Below are 16,020 nucleotides of genomic sequence, written 5' to 3'. Positions count from 1 at the left end.
TTATTTGATTAACATCTTCCCTATACCGCACACTCAACTGTAGACAGAAACCATCCCTGCCTTGTTCCCCATTAAAATCCCCATCATTTAACACAGTGCCTGTCATACAGCAAGCACTCAATAAGTATTTATTGAATGAGTAAATGAATTAGGTTTCTAGGAACATGATCTGTTATTAAGTATATGAGTCCATGTTATACTATATCATTCTCCACTAGGGCTCAAGTTAGTAGGTGCTTAATCAATACTTTATGGCTAATTGGAATCATCAGTTATCTACTACAAACTGCATTCTCCTAAGTCTACATTACACTAAAAGAACTTGTTGCAAAATTGCTGAGAAGTCAACTACTCTCTTTCTCTTCTTTTTTCTACAAACTAATAAAAGAGCAGGTTTTTTTCCCATTGAATTTATTAGCTGTTTTGGCATTAAGAACGTGACTGACTGAAAAATCGTTGTCAGGGAATCAATTATTTGAGTGATCAGTATTTGTCTCTATTTGAAAACATCTGGAAGGATACTTTAATTATCCTTTAGATATTTGGTGTCTTGTGTTCTCAGCCTCTGAGATAATCTCTCCCCGTTACTACTCCTGAACGAAAGGTATGCTATTGACGAAGTAGGTTTTTTTGATAGAGGAGGATTTCTGAGACATTGAAAATAAAGAGTAGTAAGCTCCTAGGCTAAGAGGATTAAAATAGCATTTTTTTAAGAGAAGAAGGAAAGAGGTCTTTAGTGCAGAAAACCGTAGAAAAAATATAATTCCACGTAATATCATGTAACTGAGAAGCTAGTCACATAGGAAGTGCTGGGGAAGAGTATGGATTTCTTGGGGATCCAGACAAAATAATTCTAGCCTAAGGGAGCTAAAGAGAGATACCCAGACAACAGGAAATCAGAAATGATTGTAAACCTAGAGTCTATTCATATATTTCACTTTAAAATAGCTTCTTTACATATATCTTTCCTATCTACTGTTGTCAGGAACTCTGTCACTAGGTAATTTTTACAAGAGTGTCTGGAATTCTTGAACAAAATTCCAGAAAGCCCAGGAAATTGGGGCAGTGTTTGCTAACTTAGGCCATTCTTTTGGAAAGCCCCAGTTAGACAGTTTAGCCTCTGTTTAAGGGGTCATCCTCATCTTTGCCTTGCCCATTCCTCTCTCGAGGCAACAGTAGTTGAGCAGGAAGTGGCTCCTTCACTGCCTCAAGAGCTTTTTGGTCAATTTCTTATTCAAATCATCCTCCTTTGGGTCTGGCAGATGCCTCAAATCTGCAGCACAAACTCCTGTAGCCTCTCCTTGCTCTGCATAAAGCAGAGATGAAGTAGAGTATATTTGGGGCTCACTCAAGAAGGGAATCTGCAGTGAGGAATCACCTGTCCCTGAGATCACATACACAGAAGAGAAACTTGGATGCTTGAGGAGGGGCAGAAACAACCAGAAGCCAACAGTAGACATACTGATTCTCTACACCTTCACGTCAAGGGGATGGGTTCTTATGTTGGATCATACTCATGCTTTACTGTCTTTGGGGACAAGAATGCATATTTTTCTATTATCCTTTAGTTTGATATCAGAAAGATCCAAGGAACTAATGCAATGGCTACTATCATGTTTAGGGTTGAGATCCATAAGTACTTCAAAATATCTCAAGCTGCCTGATCACTGCCAACTTAAATGCACAATTCTTTCTTGGGCTCCAGAAGAAACGCATTGGGGTTGAGGTTTAGTTATCAATGTCATGAGGAAAAAAAAAAGATTTTGGTTAGCTTGACTTCAAATATTTTATTACTGTCCTATAAATCTCATTAAAAGAACTGGCCTATCCAATTTGGAATAAAGGCTTTTCACTTTCACCTTCACATTACATCCAGATAAGCAATGTTGCTCATCTAATGATTAAACCATAGAGACTTAATGGGGATGAAGGAAGTGGGATGAAAAAGAGCTAAGTACATTTAAGTTTCATTTTATATTGACTTATCTCTCCCTTCCCTCCAATATCAGCAAAATACAAACCAAAGTTTTGTTCTGGCCCAATTTACTTTAATATTTTTGCCATTTTTTCCTCATATAAAACTATTTGGCCAAGTAAATATTCATGCCTTGTTTACAAACAGTCACAAAAGGTATTACCAGGGCTTAAGCGATATTATCTTGCCTACAAATCTTGGCTGGCTCTCATCTGGGGCCATTAGCATATTTTGAAAAATTTCCAAGAAATTCATAAATCAGCAGATTTCCCTTCCTGAAAAGCCAATTTCCTAAACATTCAATGAAATGGCTTTTGAGACCCACATCAACAAAGTAGGAAAGTAATAATGTTCCTATCTTAACAGTAAATTCACTACTGCGGGTGCTGCTGCCCTCATTAGAATTTCAAAAGGATCTTTTCTGAATTAGAAAACATTCCATCTACTTGCTGCACAATATCCTCTTCAATTTTCCATGCCAAATGAGTAGATTTGGAAAGTAAGGAGGGGCACATAGTTATTGCCTTCTTTTCCAGGAAGCAAGTCAGGTTTTTACTTCTTTATAACTTCTCCTACTTTTTTTAAAGTAAATTTCTCTAGGTTTCTATTTAATCAGAGGCACCACAGAAGAGAAAATAATTTTTACAAAAGTACAATGGTGGCATAGTTTTCTTTTTGGTAACATACAAATTCACCTACAGTTAAAAATGGAAATGTATACTTCACAACAAAGTTTTCATGGCAGATATAAATTACCATTTTCTATTTACCAAATACCAAAAACATATAAACACACAACAACTTAACTAGGATGCAACATCTTTGCATTCTGAATCATAATTTACACAATTTAAAACCCAGGCATTTGAGAGGTTAAAAAAGTAACTCACGATACGCAGTCACGCAGCGCCTCGGATCTCAGAGCCCTCTGCAGTTATCACGACAGATTTTATCACCCGCAGTTCTCTGGCCCTGTGACTGAGATCACTCATAATTAATGAATATCTTACTTGAACACCTGACAGCTCAGTAAGCGGTTTATGTAAGGCCGTTACTTTTATTTCTTCTGTAGTTGCCTTTGCAAACAGGAAACAGGAAACACACCTACAAGAACACTGACATATCTCAGCCTAATTGGTCTTTGGCTCAAAGTACTCAGGGCTGAGTCTTGTACAGCAGGGGCGATAAATACAGTCCCTAAGAGAGCAAGACTCAGGTCCTGGCATGTCAAAGTCTAAAATCCTTTAGACAGATGCCATGCAGGAAATGTATTACAAGCGTTCTTAGCAATATTCAGGCCTTATGGCCTTAATCCTGGAAGGACTATAAATTTCAGAATATATATTTTTATATATATATATTATACTTATAAATATATATATATACACATACACATGTGTGTATATATAAACATAAACATATAATACACTAAGTAATATAGTATTTAAAATATATACATTATTTAAAATAATAAACATTAAAATAATACATATAATATTTTCCTGGAATATATGTGGAAACTATCATTCAGGAATCTTTTGGCTACAAATAACAGAAAACCCAACTCAAACTCACTTAAACAAATAAATAACAAGACATGGAAATATTTTGGTTCATTGAGCTGGGGAAGAAAAACCTGGATGTAGGGTTGGTTTTTGGAAAACAGAGGTTCACTATGTATATCATTTGACTCTCTGCAATTCTCTTAGCATGGCATTCTCTGTAGATTGATTTCATCTTGTGGCTGCCTTTCCTCATGGTGCAAAAAAATAGCTTCAGCAGTTTAAGACCACACATCCATCTTCCAAGAGTGTAGTGTTAGCATGCCGCCAGCCTCAAGCTCTGAAGTCATTCTGACTGCCCATCGCTTAATCAGTCACGATACTTTGCTGAATGACTTTCAACTAATCTAGCCTTATCCTTAGAGGAGAGGGTAGGACACTCCAAAGAAAAATCACATGGAAAGGCATTCAGATTACTAAGAGGAAGAGAAAAGGAGGAAAGGAATATTGGAGGAAATCAACAAATGTCCACTACAACAATGTTCGGCAATAATCTGCATCTGAAGACTGGTGTTTGAGGATGTGTATCTATGAAAACACTGGATCTTGGGCTATCTAAAAATGTCTGAAAGAGAATGAGCTGAGGTTTAAGAGATATTGATTACCCAAGTCTTTGCATTTAGTAAGACTTTCTATTAACATTAGGTTTGCTCTCTGAGAAAATAGTTCAGAATGTTTCCACTTTGTTTATGAAACCCATTTTATAATGTATGAAATGCTCTTGCATGTGATCTTCCATTTTGTTATCCAAACAACCCTGCTAGGGGGATAGGCAATCCTGGCAGGAGCTTAGAGAGTGGGGCAGACACTGCTGAATAACTATCCAGCACCCAGTCTACGCTTTGTCCTAACTGAACCTTGATTTTGCTCAGGGCAGCAATTTGCCCTGTTTAAACTACAGCTAAGGATGGGCAGGTGGAACAGTTTGGGCCCCTGGAGATGTAAGCTGGAGGTACTAGGTAGAGCTCCTGGAAAAGCTCTTTTAAAGGGCTCTGGCATTTGCTTTTTGCTCTTTGCCTTTCCTGTTCTTATGCCTGAAACTGAGCAGAGACTTGCCAACAGAAAGCGCCGCAGGAAGCAGTGCCAGTACAGGAAAATGTGAACTGTAATTGACCAACTGCTGGAGTCTCCCTGGGGACAACTCTGAGAGTTAAACACTCCGGGGTGGGGGGGCACAGTCATTGTGGGGGCGTCCTCAAAATACTGCGAGATTTACTTCCAGGAGCTCTACCAGATATCCACAGTAAATACCAGAGAAAAATCCCCTCAGGCTTCTGGAAGGGGGAGGGGAAAATGAACATTTTTGAAATATGCCATAACACTCTGTTCTTGCCCTCAGGGGAAACTAGTTAACCAGAGCCTAACCTGCTAGAAGATCCTCAGAGCCTAACTGACCTGGGGAAGGGAAATACTCAGCTCTAGACTCCTCTAGGCTTCCTCTGTGGGAGAAGGGAACTGCTCAACTGCAGCCCACTCTAGCCATCCTGTCCCACCTAAGTGAGGAGAAAAAAACTGAGAAACACTTGTGAACTTGGCAGTCCAAAGGCACAGGCTCACCAAAAGACTGAGACCTAATTGTAGGGTGCATAGAACGCTTCTTTTCCCTGAAAACTCGCTACCACATTCCTGAAGATCTATTTACAGCAGTTCCTTTTACCCGGTACATCATGTCTGGCTATCAAGAAAAAATTATAAAGCATACCAAAAGAAAAGAAAAAGCCACACAATTTTTAGAGACAGAGCATCAGAACCAGCATGGCAGGGAAGTTGGAACTGAAAGATAACAGAGCTCTCACAAAGGTTGGAGTAATTTACTGAGCCAAAAGTCAAGGAGGAGCCATACCTAAAGATCAATTCCAGAGGGATTAAGGATTTAGCTGAAAAAGTAAAATGTTAAAACTTGTAGAAGAAAATATAGGATAACATCTTTCTGACCTCCAAATGGGAAGAGTTCGTAAGGCTAAGTTCAAAAGTGCTAATCAGGAAAGGAAAGATTGATAAATTTGCCTACTCTACCATTAAGTTCTTCTGTTTATGGCAAGGTAACAATAAAGAAGACATGCCAATATCTGAGACAAGTTTGCAACCTGTGAAATCAACAAAAGACCAGTATTCAGATTATATAAAGAAATGTTACAAATCAGTAAGAAAAAGACAACACAATAGAAAAATGAGCAACAGATCTGACACATCATCCCAGAGAAAAAAAATATGAATGATGAACAGTTTTCTTTCTTCCTTTCTGATCTGCCTTTTATTTTGTCTTCTTACTTTATTGCACTGTGTAGAACTTCCAGTTCTATGTTGAATAGGAGTTGTGAAAGAGGGCATCCTTTGCCTGCTCCTGATCTTATGAGGAAAGGATTTAGTTTTTTACTGTTAAGTTTAAAAATCAATTTTAGGAAGTTCCCTTCTATTCCTATTTTTCTGAGAGTTTTTCTTTTCTTTTTTTTAAAATCATGAATGGGTGTTGAATTTTGTCAAACAATTTTTCTGCTTCAATTAGTATAACTATGATACTTTTTCTTTAGACTGTTTATATGGTTGATTATACTGACTGCTTTTCATATTGAATGATCTTTGCATTCCTAGAATAAACATCACTTGATCATGGTATATAATTATTTTTATTAACTGCTGAATGCTATTTGCTAATATTTGTTAAGGAATTTTGCATCTATCTTCATGAGAGTCATTAGTCTCTAGTTTTCTTATGTTGTACTGTCTTTTTCCAGTTTAGGTATCAGAATTGCTTCATATAATGAATTGGGGAGTGTTCCCTCCTTATATTTTCTGGAAGAGATTTATAGGATTAACATTAACTCTTCTTTAAATATTTGGTAGAATTTTCCAGTGAAACCCTCTGGGCCTGGAATTTTCTGTTTGGGGAGTTTCTAAACTAATTCAATTTCCTTAGTTATAAGACTCTTCAAATTATCTACCTTACACTGTGTGAGTTTTGGTTGTTGGTGCTTTTCAGGAAATTGGTCCATTTCACCTAAGTTGTGAAACTTTTATGTGTAGATTTATTTGTAAATATTCCTTTAATATTCTTTTGACATCAGGAGGTCTGTAGTGATGTCTCCTTTTTGATTCCAGATATTGGTAATTTGTGTCTTCTTTTTCTTTGTCAATGTGCTGGAGGTTTATCAATTTTGTTGATCTTTACAAGGAAGCAGTTTTTTGTTTGCCCTATTTTCTCTTTTCAGTTTTATTGATTTCTGATCTTTTCTTTATTATGTTCTTCTTTTTGCTTGCTTTGGGTTCATCATCTCTTCTTTTTTTCTAGGTTCTTGAAAAACTAGTTTCTGGAGATGGGAGCTTAGATTATTGATTTGAGACTTTCCTCTTTTCTAATGCAAATATTTTAGTGCTATAAATTTTCCTCTCAGAACTGCTTTAGCTGAGTCTCACAAATTTTGATATACTGTATTTTCATTTCCATTCACTTCAATGTATTTTTTTAAATTTCCTTGAGACTTCCTCTTTGACCCACAGATTATTTAGAAGTTTGTTTTTTCAATTCCAAATGTTTAGAGATTGTCATCTTTCTGTTATTGATTTCCATTTTGATTCCACTGTAGTCAGAGAATACACTCTTTATGATTTTAATTTTTTTTTAATTTGTTGAAGTTTGTTTTATGGTTTATGGGCTATCTTGGCATATATTTTGTGGTGCTTGAAAAGAACATCTTTTCTGCTGTTGTTGGTGAGATTCTATACATACAAATTAGATCTAGTTGATTGGTAGTGTTGTGTTCTTCTCTATGATGCTGGTTTTCTGTCTAGTTGTTCTATTAATTGTTGAGAGAGGTTTGTTGAGGTTTCCAACTCTAATTGTGGATTTGTCTATTCTGGTAGTTTTTGTAGTTTCGTTTCACAAATTTTGCTCTGTTGTTTGGTACATATTTAGGAGTTGCATGCAAAATATGTATCTTTGCTATATCTTTTTGGTGGATTGACCCTTTTATCATTATGTAATGTCCCTCTCTGTTCCTGGTCTTTGCTCTGAAGTCTTCTTTTTTTAATAAATTTATTTATTTTATTTTATTTATTTTATTTTTGGCTGCGTTGGGTCTTCGTTGCTATGCGTGGGCTTTTCTCTGGTTGTGGCGAGTGGGGGCTACTCTTAGTTGCGGTGCACAGGCTTCTCATTGTGGTGGCTTCTCTTGTGGAGCACGGGCTCTAGGCGTTGTGGCACATGGGCTCAGTAGTTGTGGCTCGCGGGCTCTAGAGTGCAGGCTCAGTAGTTGTGGCACACAGGCTTAGTTGCTCCATGGCATGTGGGATCTTCCCGGACCAGGGCTCGAGCCCATGTCCCCTGCATTGGCAGGTAGGTTTTTAACCACTGCACCACCAGGGAAGCCCTGCTCTGAAGTCTTCTTTATCTGATTTTAATATAACCACTCCTGCTTTCTTTTGATTAATGTTTGCAAGGTATATCATTTTCCATCTTTTTACTCTCACCCTCCTATATTATTATATTTGAAGGTAGTTTCTTGTAGATAGCATATAGTTAAGTCATTTTTTTAATCCACTGTGTTAATCTCCATCTTATAAATTGTATATTTAGACTATTTACATTTAACGTAATTATGATATGCTTGAGCTAAAGTCTGCCACTTTATTTTTTGTTTTCTGTTCTCTATTTTCGCTTTATTTTCATTTTCCAATATTATTGTGGACACTTGAACATTTTTCAGAATTCCATCTATAATGTTTTTTCAGTATATCTCTTTGTATAGCTTATTTAATGGTTGCTTTCCACACTACATTAAATATACATAACTTACCAGTGTATTGTTGATGTTATACCAGTTCAAGTAAACTCCTTACCTCCCTTTACATCCTTTTACTCTCCCGCATTTATAAAGTAATTTTTAAAAATATCTCCTCTACATACATTGAAAGTCATATCAGACAGTGTTATAATTTTTGCTTCAATCATCACACATAATTTAGAAAACTTAGGAAAAGGAAAGTTTATAGTATTTACTCCTATTTTTATTTTTTGTATTATTCTTTCTTCCTTCTAGTGTTTCAAGATTCCCACTTTTATCAGTTCCTTTTTGCTTAGAGACTTTCTTTAGCTATTTTGTTAAAATAAGCCTGCTGGTGACAAATTCCTAGGTTTTCCTTCAACTGAGAATGTCTTAATTTCCTCTTAATTCCTGAAGGATATTTCTACTGGATATAGAATTCTGGGTTGACAGCTCTTTTCTTTCAGCATTTGAAAAATATTCTCCCACTTCCTTCTGGCCTCCATGGTTTCTAATGACAAATCCACCATCATTATAACTTTTTCCCCCTATAGATAAGGTTTCATTTCTCTCTTGCTGTTTTCAAGATCTTTTCCTTGCCTTTATTTTTCAGAAGTTTGACTATAATGTGTCTTTGTGTTGATTTCTTTGGGTTAATCTTGTTGGGATTTCACTCAACTTCTTGACACTGTAGGTCTGTGTCTTTTGCCAAATTTGGAAAACTTTCAGCCTTTGTTTCTTTGAATACCTTTTTAGCCTTGTCCTCCTCTCCTTCCAGGAATGATGGTACATTCACTAAACAATTTTCTGGTATTAGGGTTGGTAATTTCTGTTATTTTATCTGTAAGTTCACTGATCCTTTCCTCTGTCCTCTCCATTCTACTGTTGAGCCCATGTATTGATTTTTTTTACTTCATTTATTATGTTTTTCAGTTTCTAGGGAACTGAAAATGATAATAAAATTTTACAAAGAACACAAAAATCCAGCCAAAACATTTTTTTTTTGAAGCTGCAAAAGGAAACAGCTATATTCTGCTTCCTAAGAAATGAATACTTTGGTGACCAGGCAAACGGTCTTGCTTCAGTTCAACAGCCTTCTGTTAGAACCTGTCCTGGGATTTCCTCTCCAGAGCAATGTGGCTGTTCTGGTCATGACTGCCTCCAGGGGACAGGACAGGCAGTTGAGGTAGGAACAAGCAGTATTTCAGCAGTAAGCCATAACTTACCATGGTGCTATAAAGCTTTCTTCTTCTGGCCTTTTCACCCTCACCCCACCTAATGGTACTTCAGTCCTTCAGTTCCCTCAGATCCCAGACTCTTTGCATGAATTTTTATACTTTTCTCTCCTCTTGCATACTTTTCCTCTGGCATTCTGCTTGTTTACCTGGTCTCTTACCCATTTTTGCTTGCATTATGACACTTCATGCATGTGTGGATTCCCTGACCCAGCTCCTTAACTGGGGCCCTTGAGCTAGCTAAACACCACCTACACATTTTAATGGGTTTATTTTTCCCAACACTTGTGTTGCTCTCCAAAGCTAATGGAGTACAGATCTTTCTTTCTTCTCTTCAAGGTGGGGGCTAGGGATGTTAATTTTAAAGGTCCATAGTCTCCTCTCTCTAGGAGATACTTCTATGAGGTCACCAGCTGCTTCTGATATGTGCTCCTTCCATCCCAAGCCCCACAACTAGAGGCAAGAAGAGAAATGGGTGGGAGGACATATTAACACTGAAAAGCTTGATAAATACTAACAGCAAATACTAAAAATAACTAGGCAGAAGCAGTCTACTTTTAGGAATTTCATTTGCGCCTTTGTGTTGGGGGCGAGGAGGAGGGAGAGAGAGAGGGCTGTGGAGAAGGGGCTGGAAATGTTAATGTTCTCTGGAGGCAGAGGGCCTAAGAGCTTCCCCAGGCAGACAGTACCACCCCACCCCCTCCCTGAAATAGCTCTTCCTCTTTCTCAGCTTTCTCGGGCTTCTGCAGCTCTGCAAATGGCCCCTCCCTGTGCTGCAAACAGCATCCCTGCTCTTGCCAGCAGAGAGGAAAAGCAGCTAAAAGACTGCAGGCTGCTTTGCTCCTCAGCCTCACCCTCTCCTAAGTGCAGAATATCCTGGCCATTTTTGACCTCAGCTTCTGGAGATTAGAGAGTGGTTGGGATCAGTGTGTGCTGCCTACATATCAGTGAGTCCCTGGTACGCTGGGTGTGACATGGCAGAGTCATTAACCCCACATGACACAATCTGCACGGTGGAGACAGGAAATCACAGACTAGGAAATTCACATGTCTCCCAAAATGCCTTCTAGGACTGGCAGCCCCTGCTGCCCACTTCTAGGACTGTGACGTGGATAAATGACCACGATCATTTCATGGCCAGGATCTCCTAATTTAACAAAATGGAGGAGAGCAAGTCTGTTCAATTCTGTTTCTGTCATTTTCCCTTCCCTAGTGAGCAATTCAATTATGTTATGAATCGATATGGCTCGCTACAGCAGGAGGAAAATACAACGTGAGGGAAATAAATGGTTCCCGCTTGGATGAATTATATGTACTTTTGAGCGTTTCATCTTATCTGTCCTGTGCAACCAGCAAAAGTGAAGTATCTCAAGCCTGAGTCCTCCCCTCCTGCTCCCCTAACCCTTCCTCCATAACACGCACTCTCAATAGCACAGCTGGACAGCAATAAAAGAAATAAAAAGTGTTCCTTCCTCTTCCCTACTCTCAAAGTCTCCACATCTTCATCCATCTCCCCCTCCTTCCTTCATGACTTGGAGGATGAAGGAGCATCCTCCATGCAAAGGTTAATCTCTCTGTCCGGATTCTCCCCGCCAGCATCATCCACAGCTTGATCCATCCCTTATCCCCATCACTCCTCTTATAGCTTTAACATGCTACTTCCCTCATCTCCTTCTCTGAAGCTGGAAAAAGCTTCAGCCTCTAATCCTGCAAATCTGCCTTCTATTTTGTTACCCTTTACCAACCCATTTCTCTCCTCCTCTTCTTCATCACACTTCCTAAAAGGATCTACACTGATTATTTCCACCTCCCTTCCCTTATTTACTCCTTAACCCAACCAATCAGACGTTCATCTGCCTTCTCCAAGGTGCCTAATGATTTCCAGGTTGCCAAATGCAATGACCTTGACCTTTCTGCTCAGGCCTCCTGAATCCCACTTTGCCCTTTGATGCCATGATAGTACAATATCCTAGCTTTCCTGGGACCTATCTGTCCATTCCTAGGCTCTTCCACTATCTCCTTCTCTCCTGATCATCCATAAATATGAGAAATCCCCATAGTCTAGGGTTGCCAGATTTAGTAAATAAAGTATAGAATGCCCAGTTAAATATGAATTTCAGATCAGCAATGAATAAATTTTTAGTATAAATATGTCCTAAGTATTTCATGGGACATTCTTATACGAAAACATTATTCTCTGTTGATCTGAAATTCAATTTTAACCAAGCATCCTGTATTTTACTGGCAACTCTACCCTAGTTGTTTCTTTAATGTTCATCTCCCCCCTCCCTCCCTCTCTCTCTCCTTCTGATGCATTTCTCTGTTTTACCCTGGATTTTTTATAGCATCTTCAATTCATTATATATCAAACTGAACTTACTGTTTTAGATCTTCAAGTCTACTTCTCTACCTGGCTTCTCTATCTCTAGTAATATCTTTTCCAGCTTTCCAATCACCTCAACTCCAAATGTAGTAGCCTTCCTAGTCAAGTGGCTGAATCTCGGTTGATTTTATCCTCACCGGCATTCTTAGATCTCTCTTCCCATTTCCATGGATACTGCTAACTTGAAGTCCTTGTCATCTCTGTATGACTACAAACCACACCAGACTACCCAGGGTATTGAAATCACCTTCTCATTATCTTCTCATACACCCTCCCTCCCTCCACAAGCTGTCACTCAATTAACATCCTAATTAAAGCCAAGTATGGATATGCCACTTTCTTGATCAAGGAAGCTTCCTACTGGTTCCTGGTTAAAGTTGAAGCTCCCTAGCCAGGATTTAGGGCCATCCATGAGTTGACCTTTCTCCTCTTACCTCCCTGTGGTGTCCTCTATGTACCTCAAACTCAAGACACAGCAGAATACATTGTTGGGGTCTTCCTATTAGTTTGCTCACACTTAGGAGAGGGTGATTCTTGCAGTTTCTACATAATGCTCACAATATGCTCACTAAATGCTTGTTGAATTTGTGAAGTCAGTTCTAAATTATCCACATTAACAGGATGAAGAATTAAATCTACAAATCACTTATATGATAATGCAAGTGAATGTACTTTTTCCCAAACCCATTGCTTGGTTATTGCTAAATATGTGCAATGTCAAGCTCGCAAAAGCATCTCATATCCTGCGATGTCAAGTCACAGCTGGAGTCTGATGGGATTCCCAGGGGCAGAGACAGACACAGACCCACCCACTCTCGCTCTCAGCTGCTTCTCTTGATTTACTTTTTAAACTGATTTCTTCCCCATTTCCCCCATTTCTTACACTTGGAAAGTTTTAATGTCCTCTGTAAATGTCCTTGAATTCTGTTACGTAAATCTGCAGCCAACCCCACATGCTGATTCAAAAACATCTAAGTGCTTTGGGCTTCCCTGGTGGCACAGTGGTTAAGAATCTGCCTGCCAATGCAGGGTACACGGGTTCGAGCCCTGGTCCGGGAAGATCCCATATGCCGTGGAGCAACTAACCCCGTGCGCCACAACTACTGAGCCTGCGCTCTAGAGCCCACGAGCCACAACTACTGAAGCCCGCGTGCCTAGAGCCCATGCTCTGCAACAAGAGAAGCCACCACAATGAGAAGCCCTCGCACCACGATGGAGAGTGGACCCCACTCGCCCCAACTAGAGAAAAGCCCGCACGCAGCAACGAAGACCCAACACAGCCAAAAATAAATAAATAAAATAAATAAATTTATTTTTAAAAAAATCTAAGTCCTTTGATAATCTAAATCAGGGGTCTGCTACAGGCTAGATTATACGTATTTTCAGCTTTACAGACCATATAGTCTCTGCTGCAACTACTCAGTTCTGTTGTTGTGTCACCAAGGCAGCCTAGATGACACAAAAACAAATGAGCAGGCCTGTGTGCCAATAAAACTTTACCTACAAAAACAGGCAGTCAGTGTGCAAGTCATTGTTTGCCAACCCCCAACCTAAATCAAGCTTCTGGTGAACAAATGGCTTCATATTTTCTTTCCAAACTCTATCTTTCATTGTGGTCACTTGATTAGAAAGGATACCAGAATTTCATTTGATATGGTCTTTTCTTTTTTCACAAGGTTATAATTAAACCAAATTCAGGACCCCGAGTGGATGAGGGGAAATCAGGAGTGGGTACTGGAAGCCCTCCCTGGGACCTTCCCCCCAGCCCTGTGGACACCACCCAAGGGTGGGGGCAGGGCAAGGCCAATGGAGTGAGGAGCTCACTCTCTTTGGGCACAAATTTTAAGGGGGGCACCAAAAAACTCAGTAATCAAAATAAATATATTAATGCAATACTTTAGAAAGTCAACATTGTTTTGAATTGATGTTTTGTTCATCATAGGTTTTTTTGCATTAATTTTGATTTAAAAAAAATATTGCATTAAACGTTATTTTATGGAGTTTTATGGTGCCTTCTTTAATTTTGTGACAAAGCGAGTGCCCTACTCCCCTCCCTCCCCATTCCTTAGAACCAGCCCCATGTCACCCTATGGGTGCATTATCAGCACCCACTGCCTTTCAGAGGATGATGTACACCTTTTTAATGTTACCTTTGGATTAGATCATTCCTCTGGGCTGCTTTGATACCATTTCGGTTACTGGACCTGCCTCATACACAGATAGATTTGAAGTGTGTGGAAACTCTTGTACCTGACTGTCTAGAGTCACTTCTTGAGGGACATGTTAAGGTGAGAAGGGAACTAACATTTTATAAAATACACACTAAGTTCCAAGTGACACTAGGGTAAGGGACTTTCTAACCATCATTGCTCATGACAAGCCAATGAGATTTTGCATACATTCTTTTGTATGAGTGAGGAAAAGGAGGCTCAATAAACCAAGATTACAGAAAATATTAAAGCCAGGTGGAAGCTTCCTACTACAACTCATTACCTATCAAAAAGCTAACACTGTGGACATAGTTAAGGCACCTTTTTGCCTCTCTCCCTAACATTTGCACAGAACCTCTCTCACGTATAAAGAGCGTTCCAGTGCTTCATCTCATATGAGCTTCATGATAAACCTGGGAGGTAAAAGTCTCATATGTAAGACATGCTAGCATGGACTCATCAATTCTATTATATGGGTGAGGACATACTCAGAAAGGTTAAGTAACATAGCCCAACGTCACCAGCTAATAAGTGGCAAAACTGCAATTATAAACCTAGGTCATCTGAGGCCTGGTGAGTTGTGCTTTTCATTATATCCTTCCCACCCTAGAGGAGCACCCCCAGCATAGGTGTCTTTGACCCAGTACCACTCATGTTCATATCATAGAGAGTTCCCAAAAGAAATAATATCTGGGACTAGAAATTTTGATAGAAGGAAAGTAGCACATAAGGGAAGGAGCCTGAAGTATTGAGTGCTATCTACCCTGATAAGGAAGACCTGAGGTAAACAGGGTGTTAAGGGAGTGGAGGGAGTGTTAGGAACCCCTGGAAGGATGGAGGCATGATGAGGCTCAGAAGGACAAGGCCAACCTTGGCCTGCTTCACCCCTTTGCCAAGGGTCATCCTCTTGGTGTTAGGATTCATTGTAATTGTGATTAAAGCAATTGTAATCCATCAATGCAACTTCTGCTCAAACTCCCCAATCTTTCTGAAGATATGGTACATATATACAATGGAATATTACTCAGCCATTAAAAAGAATGAAATAATGCCATTTGCAGCAACATGGATGGACCTGGAGATTGTCATACTGAGTGAAGTAAGCCAGACAGAGAAAGAGAAATATTGTATGATATCGCTTATATGCAGAATCTAAAAAAAAAAAAAAATGATACAAATGAACTTATTTACAAAACAGAAACAGTCTCACAGACTTAGAGAACAAACTTATGGCTACGGGGAGGCGGGGGGGTGGGGCGGGGGGGAGGCGGGGAGGGATGGTTAGGGAGTTTGGGATTGACATGTACACACCGCTATATTTAAAACAGATAACCAACAAGACCTATTGTATGGCACAGGGAACTCTGCTCAATATTCTGTAACAACCTAATTGGGAAAAGAATTTGAAAAAGAATAGATACATGTATATGTATAACTGAATCACTTTGTTGTACACCTGAAACTAACACAACATTGTTAATCAACTTTTATTTTTACTTTCTATAAAATAAAAAGTTAAAAAAAAATAAAAAAGAAAGCAAAAGAGCAATTTCCAGCTTCCAGTTCCCATTTGTCACAGGTGCCACCAAGATTTTGTGATCAGAAGGAACGTCAACCGAACACGGGGCACAGAGGAGACCATTCAGATGGGAGAGAAGGATCAGACCAAAGTGAGGACAGGATGCAGGAGCTGAGGAGAGGGGCAGGAGGCTTTAGGACATCACTTCCAACCCAGTGCCAGGGAGAAAATGGCAGGTGCTCCACTTTGGAAAGAAATCACATTTCATGTTACTCCAAACAACTTCCAGGGAGGCATCAACCCACATGAGAGGTCACACCTGGTATTATATCTCTGTAATGAGATGTACAACAGGCACTTTCAAGTGTTTAAAGTA

General features: G+C 39.2%; 1 protein-coding gene across 10 annotated transcripts in view; it reads right to left on the bottom strand.

Moving 5' to 3' along the window:
• The window catches only part of NCALD (neurocalcin delta), a 445,048-nt gene that overhangs the window by 174,873 nt on the left and 254,155 nt on the right, over positions 1 to 16,020 (bottom strand). For 2 of the 10 annotated variants that reach the window (XM_057532218.1, XM_057532215.1), the window contains one exon: positions 2,866 to 2,953. The exons of the other annotated variants lie outside the window; for them this stretch is intronic. The gene's annotated coding sequence lies outside the window, so the exon portion shown is untranslated. The remainder of the gene's footprint in view (positions 1 to 2,865; positions 2,954 to 16,020) is intronic. 10 annotated transcript variants of the gene reach the window in all.

Source organism: Balaenoptera acutorostrata, chromosome 17 (genome assembly GCF_949987535.1).
Source record: "Balaenoptera acutorostrata chromosome 17, mBalAcu1.1, whole genome shotgun sequence".
NCBI lineage: Eukaryota > Metazoa > Chordata > Mammalia > Artiodactyla > Balaenopteridae > Balaenoptera > Balaenoptera acutorostrata.
This window is presented reverse-complemented; position numbering and strand designations above follow the sequence as displayed.